This window comes from Cavia porcellus, unplaced genomic scaffold (genome assembly GCF_034190915.1).
Source record: "Cavia porcellus strain 051 isolate PalLab524CR breed Dunkin Hartley unplaced genomic scaffold, mCavPor4.1 scaffold_19, whole genome shotgun sequence".
Taxonomy (NCBI): domain Eukaryota; kingdom Metazoa; phylum Chordata; class Mammalia; order Rodentia; family Caviidae; genus Cavia; species Cavia porcellus.
Genome location: NW_026947502.1, coordinates 11,147,161 through 11,167,516, shown reverse-complemented (window position 1 = coordinate 11,167,516; position 20,356 = coordinate 11,147,161). Strand labels below are relative to the sequence as shown.

At 40.4% G+C, this 20,356-nt stretch overlaps 1 protein-coding gene across 2 annotated transcripts in view; it reads right to left on the bottom strand.

The window, feature by feature from the left end:
- Sgcd (sarcoglycan delta) overlaps window positions 1–20,356 on the bottom strand; it is a 554,972-nt gene that overhangs the window by 369,291 nt on the left and 165,325 nt on the right. Inside the window, exon 1 of one of the 2 annotated variants that reach the window (XM_003473239.5) lies at window positions 19,103–19,586. The exons of the other annotated variant lie outside the window; for it this stretch is intronic. The gene's annotated coding sequence lies outside the window, so the exon portion shown is untranslated. Of the gene's footprint in view, window positions 1–19,102; window positions 19,587–20,356 lie in introns of those variants that run through there. 2 annotated transcript variants of the gene reach the window in all.

Sequence of the window (20,356 nt, the reverse complement as noted above, 5' to 3'; positions counted from 1 at the left end):
TCTGGCTGCATCGGAGGCATCTCTGTGGGATTCTTGGGCTTCTAAGAAGCGCCGATTCTCTCTAGTGCCAGGACGGTCTAGCCGAGGTAATCAAGGCCAGGAAGCAGTAGGGCCCTTTTATGTCACATGGTGGATTAGAAGCTGAGGAGGTTTGCCACTCAGAGCCTTTGTTGTGCAGTGGAGTGGACCATTCTTGTTTCAAGAAGCTCTTGCCCCCTCCCTAGTCTGCTGAAACTAAACAAATGTGCCCCATGAAACACAACACTCCATTTCCCAGCTTGTAAAATAAATAAAGAACAGCAGTGAGCAATTTTCTGCAACTGGTTAAAAGACAAGGCCTTGCCAGGCAAAGATAAGTTAATGAATGCATCTGTTATTGATAACCTACCCAAAAAGAGAAAAGTTAGATATGCTGAGATCGTTCATTTTTCTACTAAAAACAAAAAACAACAACAACAACAAAAAAATCAAAATACACTGAAACATTATAGAAGAAAGGAGAAAGACAATGTCTAATCTGTGTATTTCTCTTGTTCCTGCCCAGAACAAATTTATTGTCCGGGGAAGGAAGCTGAAGTCGCAGGGCCTCATCTGCACAGGGCTCTCTCAAGTTTTTGGAGCAGGCCCCAGTCATACAAGTACACAGGCAAACATTTCTCTGCAACTGGAAAAAAGCAAACTGGAAACTGATTGTTTTCTCTACTGTGGCTTTAGAGTATTCATAGGTACTTTGGTGCCCATGAAGAGGACCTTGAATCAGCAGTTCATATAGGTTAGGAGCTATAGAATGTTTGTATATGTTGCAGGCACCTTTTTGAAGAGGCCCATTACTGCCAGCTCTGCTGGTATAGCTGTGCCTTCCAGGAACACATCTGGATCACAACCTCCCCAAGCATAATGACAAAAAGGGACCAGACTAAAAGGACGGACCTCTAGGTGAATGAGTCAGAGAGGCCAGCACAGAAATACTATGGTGCTCAGAGAGGAAATGGGGAGAGGAAATTTCCAGATGTGTCAAATTTTAATGGTAGAATTCAGTTTTCACTGATACTCAAAACGGAAATTCTCTTCTGTCAAGAATCTGCAATTCATTATATACAATTGTGAATGCTCCACACATTTTTCTTTTTTATCGAAATCACAGAAAACAGAATCAGAAAGCTTGTGTTTGTAGATTAGGTATACCAGGTGTTTCACCATGTAAAGCTGCAAATTTTATGTATCATAACCATCACTAATTAAAAACTTTGTCAAAACTGCCAGAGGAGATAATTACCTTTCTATTAACTATTTGCCACCATCATTCCCTGCCTAGATGCCCTGTGAAGAGGTAGTTAAAGACTCTGCAACTTAAATCTATAGAGATCTAGTTAATTACTAACAAAACAATATTATTCTTCTAAATTTTGTGCTTACCTTTTAAAAATTAATGCTTTAATTTCATCTCTCATTCTAAATTCATATAGTTTAAGCTGAAGTTTTTCACTGCTAAATTAAATTTTGTTTTCTTAAAGCAGCCACACATGTTATTGAAGCTTCTAGCCTCACAAATCCCAGATCCTCTTGCTTCTGCCCATCGAGCATCCTAAGTATACACCAAGAGCTTGGTGCAGCATTGCACAGACACTGCTGACAAGCTGGACTCAGTGGATGTACAATTGTCTCTGTTCCAGTGGGAAAGGTTTTTCAGAATTTAGGATGCACAGGAATCATTTTGGGAAATACAGATTCTTACATCTCACACAAAGAGTTCTAACTCACTAAGGCTGAGCAGTGCCTCAGAAATACATGTATGTTTAACAAATACCAAACTTCATATTGATCTAGGCACCTAGAGAATACGTCTGAAGTCTTAAAGTCTGCTCAGTGCAGAGATGAACCCCGGGCCCACCTTTGCTCCCACTAGTGTCTGTGGCCTGGATCATCCTCTTCCTCTCCCCTTCCTACATAAACCCCTTGGCCTTCCTTCACACTTCTGCTGCCCTCCGATCCTGGGGCTTTCATTGCCCTCACTGTCATCCAGAAGTTTATTTGTTTTTTAAATTAATTTTTAGAGGAGCGTAGGCATTGTCTTGCCCTCTTGAGTGGAATAATTGTTTTTTAAAACAACTTGCTACCAATTTCATTGAGCCCTTTAACTCTTGCCAAGTCATTTTATAAACAATTCTCGCATCCTGATAGAAAAGCTTCAAGGCAGTCATTGTCAATATTATGTTTATTTAACAGTTAATAAAGCCAAGGTATAGAGTAAGTGCACTGGTATATTTAAAACTAGACTCTTCATAGTTTTAGCATCTTGATCATTAAATAGGTACAAATCTTTACTGCCATTCAAATAAACAAACACCCTCAGTTTATCTTTAGTGTTTTGTTTCATGTGTCTATTTGTTTCATTTTATGCTCACTGCTACCCAAAGGTCCCAAATCCTTGTTAGCTATAAGAAAGACATGTTTGCATCCTCAGAAATGGAACGTTAAAATAATCAGTCATTAAAATTCAATGTACTTTCTAAAATGCCCACTATCCTGGGACTTCTGAAGATCTGTAGAGTGGCCACTTCCCTTCCCACCTGGAAACTTCATCTTTCTTTTGCATTTGTGACCTAGCCAGCCCAGCGCTCTCTTCCTACACTTCTGACTTTCCCCTCCCTCTCTTTTCCAAGTTCATGTTGTGAGTCAGTGTTCTCCCTCTTTTCTCCTGGAGACCATGTTCAATGTTACTCCTTCTTTTGTGTTTCTAGGAAAACAACAGTAATCTTACCACTTTTAACTCCATTCCATCTGATACTGAATTTACCAAATTTTTTCATGCATCTGATCACTCATCACATCATAGAGTGCTGATCAAAATCCATATAAACTGTACCAGATTATCAAGATACTGAATTTAGCGAGAGTTACTGAAGATCACACTGTATCTACATTGGACACTGTCAATACATAAAGAAATAGAAGGAGTTGTGATAAAATGCCCGTGTAAACATCTATGTAGCAATATTAAAGAAAGTCTAACAAGGTCTAACATACTGTATGGAAAATGACTGGCCAAGAAAGATGTCTGTGAAGATGTAACATCTGAGCTGAGCCTCAAAGGGTACCAAAGGGAAGATGGGGGTAAAGGAGCATCGCAGAAAGATGGAAGAAATCAAAGGCAAGGCTCAGATGCATACAAAGCCAGCACCACAACTGGCTTGATAAAGATGAGGTGGATCGGGGCATAAGATGAGAATACTGGCTGGGATCACAGGAGCCTTGGAAATCAGCATAAGATCATCAGAGGCTGCTGAAGAGGCAGTAAAACACCATGGCAGTAGATGGAACAAAGGAAAGATCATCTGATTTAAAATTCTAGGAAGCAGACAGCAGTGTCTGAACTGTCATAGTTATAAAATAAATATTTATTGCCTGATGATGAATAACAACTTTTTTCCACCCTTTATAATAATCATGCATTCAGTGTGCTCCAAAAAGCTGAATAACTCAGCAAAATGAATCTAAACCAATGTAATACACTCCACAAGAGGCTTCCTTGCATCTATGGGGTGAATATTAAAAAGGAGTCAATCTCCAAATGTACCCATCTTATAATCACAAGACAACAATAATTTCCATCATTGTGATGAGATTTTTTTTCCACATTGGTTAGTATGACTTTAAATTTTTTATGTATTTCATTTTTGTAACTATAGGCTCAATTTTATTGTCTAAAACCTCCTTGAACACCAACAGCACCTAAAATGTATCACCATTAGCATGTATTTGCTCCATGGATGAATAAATAAGAGCAAAGGCAACGTTAAATACCAATGCATCCTCTAGCAGGAAATAAATGAATGTCTACAGTATCAGAAGTTCAGGAATAAAAAACTCACAAACCTTTCCCTTTCCAAAGGAGCTTGCAATTATGCATGGTAAGCTATGTGTGCATAAATCCAGAGCATTACTCCTGCATGAGGCTATTTTCAGAGTTCACATGTTGCTAAACAAATCCAGTTAACTTATAAATTATCTGTTTCTTATTTCCCCAAAAAGAACAGAGAAAACTTTGTTTTTTTCTGCCACTGGAGGGGAATATATTATCCACTGTTAAAGCAGTGTGATAGTGTACAGGTCTGGGTGCCCAGGCTAATTTGTCGTCAAAAATAATTGATGTGAAGTTTTCAAAAAATGCTATTCTCAATGGGCGTATTACTATAGCATGCTTTTGAGAACTCCAACAGGACGGTTGTTGGCATTCAAATGTTTATACCTGGGGTCATACAACAAAGAATCAAGGGCTTGATATGAATGGACTGTGACAAGCTCCAGGAAAAGATCCATTTTATGACACTGACTTGTGAAAAACATGCTTCTAGGTCATATGGTCCTTTTTCACTTTAGACACTGCCGCCAACACCAATACCTCAGTGTCCTGCTGATGTCCATGCCACTTTCTTAGGAGCCTCATAATGACCCAATAGCAGTCCAGGAACCCTATGAACTCTGTACAAACCTCACTCTCTTTGTAAAAGATCCTGAAGCTAGGTCTAGCCTAAGGGCTATTTGCAACCATGTAGCCACATCTTTCTAATTAAGAAAGCTACATGTAGCTTCAGAGTGAGGAGTTCACTGCTTCACAAACCTTGACATCCTAACAAAGGTACTAGTCTGATCAGACTCAGGGGTCACTAATTTTATACTACGCTGGCTCCTTTTTCTCTAACTAGTAGTTATCAAATAGCTACTATGAAAATTTTTGTTGTCCTTCCTACATTTCTTTGAACAGGTGTATAAACAATTGAAAGTCTTGGCGCAGAGACACACAACTCCTAGGTAAGCATAAGTGACATATTCCAGTCTAGCACTATTAGAAACCATCACTTTCTGTCTGCATTTAGTGTTTTATTTCTAGCAGAATTCTTTTTAAGAGGAAAAGGAAATTTCCATCCCTCTGAGAGAATTATCTGGGAAAGCAGTTACAGTATCTATGCTATCAATCTGTGATGTGAGAATACATTACAATTTTGGGGATGACTTTAAAATATAAGTAAACTTACGGACACATCAGTGCTAGCAGCTTTCTGGATGAGTTTGCTTTTTAGCCTGCACTATTTAATGGGCCTTCATCAATTCTGTGAGTAGAGAAGAGCTGGGCACAAGAAGGCACCAGCAGCCTCATACTAATGCTTGCTCGGCTCTGCCGCTCATCACACTTCAGCTTATCTTGCTCCAAAGGGCATTTATCACAGTGCCAGTACAGTTCTCCTTCAGTTATCCCCCAAAACAGAAAAAAGCACAGGCCTAGATTTCCAGGAAACTTCTGACCCTTAACTATCTTTCTAACAGTAAAGATCCTTTTTGACCAGCTTCTACAGACCTGCCACACAGTCCTGGGAAATACCGACCTTCATAAGGAAGAGAATGATCCTGTTTCTGTTTTCATTCAGCTCTCTTATTCTTTGGGGATGTGGACCACGAACAAGGAAGCACAAGAAAAACCTAGGTGCTAGAAAGGAAGCAGGAGGAGTCCGATCAAAGACAATAGGAAGTGACCCTTATTGTATACGGGAGACCATTCTGGTAAGGTGACAATAAAGAGAGGCCAAGAGCAGCAAGTTCACATGGCAAGGCCTGCAGAGGACGCTGGAGGATGGCAAAGAAAGAGCTCCAGGGGGAGGATCCAGTGGCTGTGGAGGGGAGCTGGCTTTCACTGTGCAACACCTGCAGCTTAGACCAAGAGCACGGAAAGATTAATAATCTGGTTTCTAAACAAAATATAGAAGGCAAATCAAGTGAGCTAGACTTTTTGGTGATGCTGCATGTTAAAATTATGCTAAGGTGAAACATAAGCATGAATTACAGAATTTATATAAAAATGGCAGGCCTAAATTCTCTTAAGGCTCATGATAATTTCCAGAATTTAGTGCAATCTGAGCTAGTCTGTAGTCTTCTATTAGCTATGTTAATCTCGTGGTTTCTGACTTAAAATTATTTGCTTTCAAGGGTGGTTTTCATTCAGTCATCCTAGTCTTGGACTGCTAATGTCTGGTACAATTTGGAAACAGAGTAAAGTCATCACTTTTCACACAGCAATAAACATTTGCTTATAAAATTAATCCAGAAAAGAAAATGCCTCTTTTATAGTCTAGGTGTGGCATTTCTTTTTTAACCAACACTTAGATTAATTTAAGAGTTAGGCATTCCATATTTTAACTTTCTAAGAACTGGAAACTAATGCTAAACAGCTTTTACTGACAATAAGACAAGTACATGTATTTAAAAGAATGAACAATTAAAATCTCATGTATTTTCAGTCTCCTTCATAGAGGCAACAACTTCCCCAGATTTTACAAAAGCCTTAACTTTCCCATTGTTAGAAAAAATACACTATACTCAAAATTTAAAGGAAAGGTTTATTTGACTCAGAGTTCCAGGGAATTTAGTCCGCGGTAGGTAACAATCCTGCCAGAAGGATGTGGCAGGGCAAAGCTGGGCCTAAGAGGCAGAGCAGGGAAACTGGACAGGCCAGGGACCAGATGTGATATTTAAAATTATGCTTTCAGGACCCACTAGACACACCCTGTTATGTCTGATACGTTGTGACAACTTGAGAAGTTTAGAGGTTTAATTGAGAGACTCACAGGGAGCCAGGGGCCTCACTTTATAAACATCCTCATCCTGTGCAAAGGAGAGCAAGGGGATTTTGTGAGTGGGACACATGCCCTGAAGTGTGTGTGTGTGTGTGTGGGGGGGTGTATATAACATAAGGGAGGAGAGGATTGTTTTCCCTTTTTGCTCTGGCTGCTGCCTTGAAATTTTGCCCCCCTGCCGCCACCCTGCCTTAGAGCCAGCTGATTATGAACTGAAACCTCCAAAAACTGTAAGCTAAATAAACCTTTTCTTCCCTAATTTTGGGCATCAGGTATTTTGTCTCAGCAATGAGAGAAAAGTAACCAAGACATACCCACATGTTTGCTCTATTCATCCTCCAGAGAGCTCCTAAAGTAAGCAAATTCATCACTAGGTTTAACCATCACAAACCTAATAGAACTCTTTATTCAGTATAGAGAAGCTTCATTCAATACATATGGTCAAAGCATATTTGTTTGTTTTTTACACAAATAAGAGCAATGAGAAGAAAATTTTCAAATGAGAAGAACAAGGGAAGAAGGAGTAGAAAAAGGAAGGAACAAGAAAAATACGAAAAAATGGATTTTTACAAAGATTTTGTAAATAAAAAGAAAGATGGCTTATATACCACATACAGGTGCAAATTCACTATGATGCATGTGATCACTGTGTATATCTAAAATGTATCAATAAAGTAAAAAAGAGCATATTTCATACATTGTTCTACCTCTAACTTGCCCTACTGAATATATCCAAGTAAAAGCCCCACCTAAAAGATACCAAAACAGATATTTTAAAAAGCTAGACCATTTTAAATTACATGAATATACAATATATAAGCCATGATCGAAATGCACGTATGTTTAAATGTTAAAAACTTATTACAATAAAAGACACATTACCACTAGTGCCCACCAAAACACCCTCCAGTGCCTTGAACAAGCTTCATCCACCCTTCTTATTACTTTCTAAAAACAGTTCTGCAAGTCCTCTTTCCCAGGTGTCTTTATGAGGTTTGTCTTTATGAGGTGTGATAAAAAATACAGGCCCAGTGCCATGCAACAAAATTTCAGATTTGTAAAAACTTCAGTGTCCTTTCACCCACTGGATCTGGTGCAGTGTGACTTCTAGCTCTTCCCCAAAGTCAAAATGACCCTGACAGGCACTTTGAATGGATTCAAGATACTGAAGTAGCCATCCTCGCACTACCAAAGACACTAATGAGGACTTCCATATCTGCTTCAGAAAGTGACAAGCATGGCAGGATGAGTGCTTGGAGAGGGATACTTTGAGAAGAATTAACAGCAATGAGTCTTTGACCGTTGTTTTTTTAAAATTTCACCACTCACCAGATCTTTCAATCATAACTTGTAAAAGTTGACTGCACAGAAATGAACATTGAGATTGTTTTCTATAGTTTTTCTGTTACCTATGATTATTTAAACCAATGAATATTTTCCAGGTTCTACCAGAGCAGGCAGTAGACATCCAGCAGTAACAAGACCAGCTCCCTGCCTGTGTTAGCACTTAGCTATTAGTGGGGGACACACACGGATAAACAGAGATGGGACTCTTTTTACTTATTCTTAGAAATCAGTCTTATGAAGGAAGGACTAAAGCAGCAGGAAACAGACAGTTCTGGGAGTTCTGCTGATGTCAGAGCACTCCTGTCCCTCTGCGCTGCAGAGATTTGAGAAAAAATATGGAACAGCAAGAAAGGAAAGCGTGAGAACATGTGGGGGAGGTGGCCGGCTGGAGAGAACAGTGCCAGCCAGGGCCGATGTGTGGTGCTGAGGGCTTGCTTGCACACGTTGGGTAATGTGTCTGGAGGACCGCGGAAGGGGAGGAGAGTATTTGAAAACACACTTGGGTAATGGCAGCAGGTATCGGTTTCAAAAGCCACAGTAGAAAGCCTAAGTAAGGAACTGACTGACACAACCAGTGGAGAGTTGAAGCGTGAGATCAGATGCTCAGCCTTTCTCTTTCAGAACACTCTGGTCCTTCTCAAGGGAAAAGGCTTTCAAGGAAGAAAATGGATGTGTAGAAAGCAGGACCCAGGACTGTCACAATCACCAGGGCAGGAGGGACAGTAGCCTAGACTTGCACAGAGGTGGCTGAAAAGATGTAGAGGTCCTGGATGTGCAATCAACTGGGTAAACAGAGCCATGGTGTGACTAAAAGTGGGCATCAAGATAGATGCCCGAGTTCTGGCATAAGAAGCCAGGTGAGTGAAGGTGACATTTATCAGGATGTGGCCTGCGTCACACTGTGACAGAAAGCTCACAGGCACAAGACAAATGAGTGAGTGGAGGGAGGAGAGTAGACAGTTCTGTTAATTTTTAAATGTCTATAGGACTCCAAAGACTGGCACCACAGTGCCACTTGGAAATAAATCTGGAATCTAAGAGAAGATGACCAGGCCTGGAGACACAAATGCAGAAGTTTCCCAAATACAAGTATTGCAAACATATGCTTTGCATTTAAATATCAAATACTTACCTCTGATGAACCAAATGAGTTTATCGTCATCAGAAGCATTAATTTTTACCATCATAGAGATGCAGAAGTGTGAGAGCCTGTGAAATAGTTACTGACAGAAGTGTATCTATGATACACACATGCATGTTTGTACTAGACGATATTTGACATACAAGAGCATCCACTACTAACAACAGCCTGGGAGACCAATGTTGACACTGTTTCATAAATAAAGAAACCACAGTCTCAAGGAACACAGGGAAATCCTCACATACCTCTAACTAGGACATCGGTTAGGGTCTGGGCTCAAAGTCAGACCCTATTTTTTTTTTTTTCTATTGTACATAAATGAGACAGAGACTAATCTCTCCCTGAGTACAGTCCAGGTTACGTAGGGTTGCCATGGAGGTGTGTTTAGTGTGGAGTGCATTTAAAAATACATAAACCAACCCTGGAAGCTGAGGGAAGATAGCAAGTTTTAGGCTATACTGGGTAACTTAGGAAGAACCTGACTCAAAATTTAAAATATTAAGAAGGGTTGAGGATATGACAGTGGTGACAGAATACCCCTTGGATTGATCCTGAACACTATGAAAAAAATCGCAAACCCTGTCACCTCCTCCTGCCATGCACTGGTTTTCTTGCAGGCTGTCCTGCAGCCCTGTTCTGGGCACTTGGGAAACTACAGTGAGCAAAGGAGTCTCATGAGATGGTCCAAGGCAGCGATGGGAAGGTAAATAATGAGCATGAAAACCACAGTGTGTATTGTATTTATGTTACCAGATGAGGGCTTTGGAAAAAGACAATAATCCTGGGTATAATCTCATAGAGGAGTCAACATTTGATCAAAGAAATTCACACATCATTCTAAACTTGGTCCTTCATTTTGCAAGTTGAGGGCCAGAAACAAACATGTGAAGTGAATACCCTTAACAGAGAAGTTCACGTGCTTGACCACAGCTTTAATGATGACATTTTCATAGGCGAAGGATGCTGCCTTCACCACATCAGGGCACCTCCACAGTTCTATTACCAAAACCACTGTTTGCGTTGTCCAAGCCCAGTGCTTTAACGTCCCCATGGATGTTTCTGACAGTCCAGCTACTACGGCTCCCCTGTGACTTAGAGACCACACTGTGTAATGAAATAATAATGAACATGACTCAAACACTTAAGATCAGAGAGTGAGACACAGGAGCAGAAGGGAACATGGAGGATATAAAGTCCAAACCTTTATTTAACAGAGGAGAAAACCACGTTCAGGGAGTTGAAATGACTTAATCAAGGTTGAGAAGTAAGTCAGTGACAAAAACAAAGTTGGCTAAACAGAAAGCTAGTGCTTCCCAGAAATTGTGGCTTCGATCTTTTTCACTCGAAGTCTTTTCTCACATTAATTTCAACAACCACCACATATGTGCCTTTTTAAACAAGACATATCACAATAAAACCATCAGTTTCCTAACATTAAGAACATATCCAGGGCTGGGGATTCAGCTCAGCAGCATAAGCACCTGCTTTGCAAGGATGTAGTCATGAGTTGGACCCCAGTACCAAAAAAAAGAACATAGCATAAATCACAACAAACAAGTGTACAACAGTACCTATGAGCCAGGTACGTACAATTTTTACATATTTGTCTCAGACATATGGTTTCAAGACATACACTGTGATTATCCATATGTTATAGATGAGGAAACTGAGCAACAGAAAGGTCAAGTGACCTGCCTAAAGTTATTCAGCTTGATAATTTAAACACAAGACTGAGGCAGGAGGATTACAAGTTCAAGTTTAGCTTAGGGCAACTCAGCGAGACCCTTCTCAAAATGAAAAAATGGTGGAGATATAGTTCAGTGTTATAGCTTATTATTATTATTATTATTATTATTATTATTATTGGTACTGGGGATTGAACTCACAACCCTGCACTTGTCAGGCAGGCACTTATGCTGGTGAGCTAAATTCCCAGCCCTAGAGCACTTTTGATTCAAACTCTGTCATCACACATGTTGCATATACCAAGAAGGAAAGAAGGATGGACGGATGGATGGGCAGAGACAGACCCAGACAGAAAGGCAGACAAATTTGGACACAAAGTGAATGAAAAATCTGTTGCCTTAATTTTTGTGTGAAGCGCTCCCAGATGTATTTGAGTAATTCCAGAGAACACAATTACTAATTAAAAGCATATTTTTATAATTGTTTGAGCTAGAATTTCTCAACATGGGTATTAAAGTCAAATTATTGAGTAGTTATTTATTCAATAACTACAATAATTCATTCAGGATGCATGCTACTCTGCAAATAGGAATTTTCTCCCAGGAAATAAACCATCTTTGGTATGTCTCTGAAATTCATAAATTTTTACAGTGGCATGAAAAAAATAGCTACAACAAGTTAGGCACATCCTTCTGTAGTGATTCAATAGTTCCATAAAATTAGCATTGATTGAGTAGACTTCTCCTTGACAATTATTTGGCAAGGATCTTTAACTGTTACCTATGCTCACAAAAGCTGAAAATGAAATCTGTGGTCTGAGAGGATATGCACATTTTTAGTCATTTTATCCTTTTTCTTAAGTCAAATGTTCCAGAAACAACCCATATGACAGTATTCTTTGCATGCTTCCACATATGGATATATATGCCCCACGCATGTATGTCTATAATGTGCTTATTTATAAGTATTTTTGTTTTTTGTAAGTATTTTTATAATGTTTTTTACAGACATATTAAGAGTAGCACTCAATGAGCTTTATAAATCTGCATTTCTTTGTAAACAGCATTCAAAAATGGCATAGAACATTCCCATCCCCCTAGAATGTTCTTAGACCCTATCTTAAGCAACCCCCATCTCTGGAGTCAGGGACTGTTTTCATTGTGATCATATTTAAATCTTCTCCTCTGACCTGCAGGCCTATCCAGTGGTTATTCCAAGAAATATCTAAATTTGACTTTAGCTCTGGCTACCACTGTCTTCAAATACCTCTTTCTCAATAGACACTTAACCCATTTCAATGGTGGTCTGAGTGAGTATTAAGCAATAACTTAATTATGGCCCAATTTTTCTCCTAAAATAGCACTATTCCTACCACTCTTGGGAGAACTGAGAAAATGGTGGCTCAAATCATTGTTTGTGTTCACTTGAGAAACTACTGAGAAAAACTGAGCTGACTAACGTACTGGTGGTCTTAAAGCTGAGGTATAGATCAGTGATAGTGCCTACATTGGACTCTGAGTCCATCTCCAACACTGTGGAAAATAAAGAGAAAAAATGAAGCCAGTGCATGAAGTGGACACATGTTATTTAAATGGATAGGATCTGCCCAAACCCTCTAAGCACCGCACTCTGACAACTTAGGCTATGGATGCCATCTGTAACATTTTATAATTTTGTATGCTATCTTTGGATGTTTAAATGCTTTAAAACTATTTAAACAACCTCCCCCGCACGCACACTTTGCAAGCCAAATGCACACACAGGTCAGTCCGTGGGCTGCTGGTTTGTGACCTGCTGTTTGGATCCTCAGTCTGGAAGCAGGAGGAGCAACTTTGTCAGAGACAGAAGTAAGGCCACAGACCTTTAAAGGATGAAGCCAACTTGAGAAGTTAATGTTTGTCAAGATGTGATAAAAATCATGCTGTCCAGATTCCGGTCTGTTACCAGTACTCAGACCTGTGGAGGCAGGCAGATAACGATGCTGGCAAGCACATATCAAGTGACAGACAGAAAAGCAACTTTCAAGGGAAAGAAGTAAAAGGGGGTGCTGCCACAACCTACTAACAAAATAGAAAGGTAAAGAATGGGAAGAAAGAGAAACACACGCATCTGCTCTCCCATTGTCTCTGCTGTCTCTATCCCTATGCCATTTGTCTTCATGAAATACACCATGCCAGGGACTGCCACCCCACTCAGGGTTAGTACAAGATGCCTCGGAATAATTTTCCTGAAGAAGGAAGCGAGCCCTGCTATTTATTTACTCGGAGCTCTATCAAAGCAGCTTCAGTGACTCAATAGTTCAACACTGGCAAGTAACCACCGGGTTTCCAGGCATTCTGAACGTGTCATACGGAAGGCAGGGCGCTCTTGTGAGAGTCCGATCCTATTATCCTGGCAAGGGCAAGGAGTCAGAACAAAGACAGTTTGTGTTTAAGCCTCGGCAATTTAGTTTGCATCAGGAAATTATGCTGGTTTTCATAGGTGGCATTGCTTTATCAGTCAAAAATGAAAAATAAAGTAATTCCAACAACATCCACCTGCATGCTCTGAGCTCCATTAGTACAACCACGAGGAAGGGTTTTTCCAGCACACGAGTCTCTGAGGGCTTATATGGAAAGTGATCCGTGGTGACATGCTCCTCCTCCAGTCCTGCAGACCTGTCTGAGAGGCAGGTCAGGGGCCACAGCTTACATGGTTTCCTTTATAGGAGGCCATTCACACACTGCAACAGGCATTTAAAATAGTAATGAAGACAGTCACCTTTTCTGTGAGGCAGCAAAGGTGAAACAAAGGAATCTGTAGAGAAATTCAGGTGACACAGAAAAGCAACTGGACAGAGTGATATAAAACAATCTCTCCTTTGCCGACTAGCTCAGCTCTTCATTATTTTTCTTGATCTGCCTGTTTCATTTTCCTTCTCAGTCTGGTGCTACCTGTCCTGCCCAGCATTAACTCTATGTGTACCTTCTGTGCTTCCTGTTTATAAGGCACTATATGAAGTGAATCCTAGTCATTATGCACTTTAAGGCAGATATTTATCTTGTTTGGTTTAAAAAATAGGAACAATGAAGCTCAGGAAGATGGTAAGACCTGCACAGGGTCACACAGGCAGAATCCCAATCTGTATCTATGAGCCTGGACTCAGCCCATAAAATTATCACTATCTCACTGCTGCACGCTGACCCCCATCAGCCACCTGTCTTTTTCTCTCTGCTGTGCTTTCTCTACCAGACAATCAACCTCTTCTCCTGACCTAATAGATGGACAGTGTCCTGGTCACTGGAGACAGTACTACTCAGAAGACTATAGTTGAAATAACAAAACCACCCTGTTGTGAGGAGGAGATGGTAAAGATGATAGTATAAGAAAAATGAGGCCCAGCTTTGAGAAAGGAAGACATTCGTAAACCAAGAGAACAGCCCTGGAATTAAAACCATCCTAGGTTTTGAGAAAGAGAACACATCTGAAAACAATCTGATACTTTTAAAAACTTACACCCTCAAACTCTAAGGTTTTAAGTTTCCATGTAGTCTCTCTAACGAGTCCACTTCCGCACCAAAGACTATCATCAACCTCAGATGAAGCCTGAGAGGCCATGATATGGACAATGGTTCACAAATTACGAAGAAGCACATTTGGCCCAGCTTGGTAAAACTTTAAAAAGGAACAAGCACCAGAGGTTTCTTGTGACATCGTGAGGCTCACCGTCCCTGAAGGCTCTGCTTTATATCTGGTGCTCTCTCTCACAAGAGCTGTCTAGGGATTCCTACAGGTGATGAGAGACTCAGCCATAGCAATGTCTAAAAAGTGCAGTTCTGTGGACCAGCTCTTATCTGGCCTCAACAAATCATGGAGGGGTAAGTCTTCAGAAATTTGAGAATTCTCCCAACACAATCTCAGAGAAAGTAGATATTGAGAAGCCAGGAGGATTCCAAGAGATTTTCTAATAATAATATTCCACTATAATGTTACCTGATCTAGAGTGGCCTGCAAACTATCACTTATCTGTCATTATGGAATGTACTTTTCCCTCCCTCCAAGTCAGGAGCAAGACACCTAGAGATGAGAATGTGGTGGTAAGTTTAAATGCTTATGGCGGAACCACTGCTCACTAAAGACATGGCTCAGATGTCACCATAGTCCTAGGCAGTGACAGTCTGATCTATATCTGTATGCACAAAAAGCCTCATTTCTGTTTAGACCCCTTTGTGCGAGGTTTAGTTACTTGCAGCCAAATGTAGTCTTCACTGATGTAGCATTAAAAGCCTCTTTTAAATGAAAGTTCTTGCAAAATCCTAATATAGGAAACAAAAATATCTGGGTACATCAGAAATTCAGACAGAAAGAATTCTAAAGTCATTCCATCTAAGATTTCCAAAAAGGATTCTTCTATAAATCAGAAACTGCACCTTGTAACACACACAACCACCCACCAGCAAGCCTCAGTTTCCCAAGGATCTGGGAGTCCTCTAGTTAAATTATTTTATTTGCTTCTTTATGCAGTCTGTTCTCTGAACTAGAGACAGCTTTAGCAACAAAGGCTCCTACCACACTGTATGCTCATCCTGGCCACAGCAATCCTATTCTTATGCTCATGAATAATGAGAAAGTACCAAAACAGCACATTTTTTTCAGGTTCAGCTCAAGAGACATCATGGCGCAGAAGCAAAAGTAAATTTCAAGAGGAAAAAAAAAAAAAAAAAAAAAAAAAAAAAAAAAAAAAAAAAAAACCCTTTTCCAGGACATGTAAGTATGAAAACACTAAAAATTAAAATAATCTCCAGGTTACTATTACTCCTTTATTTATGATGTAAACCATTTTAAAGTTCAGTAAAACATCTCTATCTCAGATCATTGTTAATAATCTGATTATATATTTTTCCTGTATTTAATAATTTGATTATATATTTTTTCTGTATTTAATAATCTGATTATATATCTTTTCTGTATTTAATAATCTGATTATATATTATTTCTGTATTTAATTTAGAAATTTCTGAGAGATTAGACACATAGGTATATTACAAACATTTCTCAAAAAATAATTTTTAACTTTCTTATGAAGACATGATAAGCTGTTAAAGGGATAGAAATGTTAATTAGCGCAAATGAATCTTCTAGTGTGTACACAGGTTTTTCTTCCGGAGTGTATTTCACTCTTTAAATACACACAATTATTTGTCAGTTTATATTTTTTTTTAAACTTTAGAAAAAGTTAAAAGATTGAATAAAGAGATAATCACTGTGTGAGTTTTCTCTGTTTGTACATATTTTAAAAATAATTAAGTCAACAAAGAGACATCAGTCTTTCTTCACCTATTAAAAAGGGCCTGTATGTTACTGCAAGTCAAGAAATCCTGAACTGGAGGACAGCCCGAATCGCTTCCAGCTGCTCAAGTCTGAGATTCCATCTTATAAAGTTAGTGTGACTTTCATCAATGTGGTAACTGACTTTATTTTTCAACTTGCCTGGGATAAGGGGTTCCCAGATAGCTGGTAAGCATTATTTAGAGGTAAGTCTATGAGGACATCTCCAGAAGAGACCAGCATATGGATCAGTACACTAAGAGAAGAGGATCCTCACCATGTAGGTGGATGTTACACATTCAATTGAGGGTTCAAACTGAGTCCACAGAGGCGGAGAGAAGGCCAATCGTGTTCCTGCCCTTGAGCTGGCACATACTTCTCAGATTCCAGAGCTGACCTCCATGTGGCCCCTACCACTGTTCCCTCTCCGGCTTCTTCAATGCTTAGGTCCTCTGCTACTATAGTTCTGTCATCTCTCTCCTAGTGTCCAGGCCTTCAGACATGGACTGAATGATACCACTGCGCTTCCTGGGTCTTCTAACAGCTGATTTTCACGGAATCTCTTGACCTCCATAATTGTGTGAGTCAATAACCATAATAAAGTTCTCTTTTATGTATGCTGGGTGGTCTGTTGGTTTTGTTCTTTGCAGAACCTGTCTACAACAAAAATGCAGTGACTGCTCTTAGAGATTTTTATTTTATTTAAACAAAAATAAATAAAATAAAATTTATTCTTTATGAGAATAAAACAAAATAGCCCCATCTTCTCTACCAAAAGTCTGCCTCACTAAAATGACCACAGGCAGGGTTTGGAACAACAAGCTTCACTGAGAGTTGTCACCCACCTCCTCCCACCTGGTCCCTTCACTCATGGTCTATAGCAGAAATATCTCGCCAAGAAACAAATACCGGTTAAAAATAAGGCCTGGAAGAATTTGCTCCCTGCCTGCCTGGGAAACCTGAGCCCTGGGGTGGGACTGTTCTTACAAACTGTGTTTTCTGATTACTTCCAGAAGGCACAGCAGGACAGGCTGACCATCCCTCTCCCACCATGAGCAGAGGAAGAGGATCTTTTGCACTGGGATTCTGGTTCACCTGCACACTTGGAGCCCAACAAGCCAGTGCCTGGTGGGTTTTCTTTCCAAAAGGCACGCTCCATTCCGGCACACAGGTCTCCTCCCCGGGGCTGCCCTGCTTAGTCTGCGGTCTGGCCAGCCTTCCTTCCTCACTGCCTCCAATTCTGCCCAGGATTTCTTGTTTCCTATCCTCCTTACTGCTTTTATGTTTTTCCCTTTCAAATGTCAAGGGAGTTTGGTATTTTCTCCTTATTTTTAACAGAGAGGAACAGAGTTTCTTCTAAGTTCCATCCACCCTTCTCCATAATCCTATAACCTGGAGTTACTGTTTCATGCCTCTTTTTGCTGAATGCTTGACAAGCACTAAATGTAGAGGGGTGTGACATTTGAGCTCACTCAAGTCTCCTGTTTCACTGGTAGTGGGCTTGGCTCTGGCTCATGTCAACTCTTAATCTGCATGGGCCTTAGGGAAAAAAGTCCCAGTCTGCCCTGACATCTAAAAGCATTGCGTGCTTTGTAGGGAATCCTGCAATTCTAAAGCCTCTGCATCTACCTTAGCCTAGCACACAAATGAGCTTAATAAAGAAAACTTCTGCGAGCTAGCACTAGAACAAAATATCCTATTCCCAATCATACACCATTTCCCTCCTCTGTTACAAATGTGCACAGAAAAAATAATTGCTGGGTAACAATCCTGATCTTCTACCAACAGGACAAACTTCTGGCTACCCACCCTAGGTCTACACTGACAAAGAAGATACCTCAGCCGTACCTATACCTGCCCCTTAAACTCAATCTGTCACTATGAACTACATGTCTAGAGATTTCAAAACAGTGACAAAAAGTCACATGTTGTCATAGAAATTCACCCCAAAAGGTCCAGTCATTAGCAATAGTGAAATTTAATAGTTATAATTGAGCTGAACCAGTCTCTTAAACTCTATTGCACTGTCCTGTGCAAATAGTCTAAATACTAAGTCTAAAAACTAAGTGCTCAAAAAATGTGTCTTAGAAGGTAAAAAAAAAAAAGTTGTATTACAAAATATGCTTAAGGAAAAAGTAACAATGAAAAGGAAAACAAATCCCAACCTGTGCTGATAATTATTTAAAATTGTTTTAAAAGCACTATTTTCATAGGTGTAAAATAAAACCAACTGATTAATAAAATAACACACCTGTCTACTTTTTTAATAAGGACTTTGAATGAATTACTGCTTTCTGTATGGTCTTAGAACAATGACAGTTTCAGAGGAAAACTGTAACTGTTCCACGGAAAAAGCTGGAAACGATTATAGAAACCGAATTACAATCCAGCACATTTCTAGGCAAATATACTGACATCCAAGCCTCCCCAGAATGACAGTCAAAATCCCATATCCAAATAAAAGACGCCAGGAATTTATACCCATGAATCTGCTTCTACACACTGAAGTGTGATCCAAAACAGAAACTTCCAACTCTGATTCCCTCCAAAAACGAGAGCCATTTCCTGCTAAAACACCCCCTTTTAAACTCTTCCGAAGCAAAGGAACACAGATAATTCCATGTAGCGTTAAGTTTACTGCCAATGAACAGTCCCTTCATGCAGGAAGGAAAAGTTACAGATGGCTGGAGCACACTGACAGCACAAGGGAGCCCACGTACTTTTCCTTTTCACCACAGTGTCAGCAGCTAACTCCTAACTTTCAAAAGTGCCCCTGCCTTGCTGAAAATCGGATCTTGAAAGGGGCTGGGGAAAGCGGGGAATAGAACTCCTCACTGAATGCTTAAATGATTCAGTTCTAACTTGTTAATTAACACACACACACACACACACACACACACACACACACTCAGATCGCCTCAAGCAAACCACAGGCACCGAGCTTAGAAAGTGCAGTGAGGCACAGAAATGCAAGAACTGAAAGGTATCCTACCTCCTCTCCTTCACAAAGCTGCCGAGGGCGACCCCCGCGGTCCTGGGTGCGCTGGGCAGCTGGGAAGGAGGCAGCCACTCAGCCTGCGGAGTGGGAGCAGGCCCTGCCTGTGTTCAGAAGCTGCCCCAGTCAGATTTTCCAACTGCAGAACTGTAGCCAAGTCCCTGCCCATGCCTGAAGAATTTCCTGAACAGCATTCCCGTTCTTTTTCGGGCTGCTTTGAAACCCTACTCTGTCTATACTTCAATCTGGCTTTAGCAGGCTGGCTCGCAGCTACTGGCCTGTCTCCAGCTATCCGCGGGAAACATATGTGTCAAGGGACAGCCTCGCTCGCTGCTGCCTGCAACAGTGTTGCTCATGGCGTCTGCTGGGCTCCTACACATTGCAAGGAAAGGGCTTTCAGAGCGGACTGGGATCGCTCAGCCATTCTCCACGCAGGCCCTGCTCTGGGATGCCAGATGCTGGAGATAAGTCCCCTCTCTCCTCAGCTCCACGAGGCCCCTTTTTAACTTGCTCCTGCCACCACGTGGAGTCCCCAGCTGACCCCTGTTAGCCCTGAGAGCGCTTGCCTGACTTGATAACGAGCTTATTACAGCTGAAAGATATGAATTCTAATTTGATCTCCCTTACCTGCCGCTTCCTGAGTCTTTGCTCAAAATTTCAATTGCTGGAGGGGGAACAATATTTTTAGCATTTCCAAACTGGAAATGCTAAAATTCTACAGAGCTATCCCCTCAACCATAGTACACCTATGGTTGCAGTAACTAAAAATAACACAATTATTTTTCAGGCACTTTGGTTGCTCTCTGCTTTGTAACTGTGCCGGTCCAAAATGTAACATTTTCCAGGTTGTTAAATGTGTGTTATGGGGATAGGAAGCACAAAAGAGAAAAAGAAAGTATGTTGCATTGGATTGCCTCCTGATTCTGAGCACCTATGTTTACTTCTGGTTGGCACATCCTCAGGATGTCCTGTACCTTCCGCTGGATTTTGTGATTTACCTTTGACATTTCCCCTTTTCCATTAAAAAAAGAGGAAATCTCAAGTCAGGAGAGGAAAACACCCCTCTTTTCACACACTAAAAATGCCTCCTAAGTAAAGCTAAATCATCAAAGTAACATCGCAGAAATGAGATGATTTAGAGACAGCAGGGTTTGTTCTGAGTGTTTACATTTTTTTGGTATTACGATTTTATTTCCAAAAATCATAGCCCACTAGCAACTTAAAAACCAAACCCCTGGATTTGCCAGATTT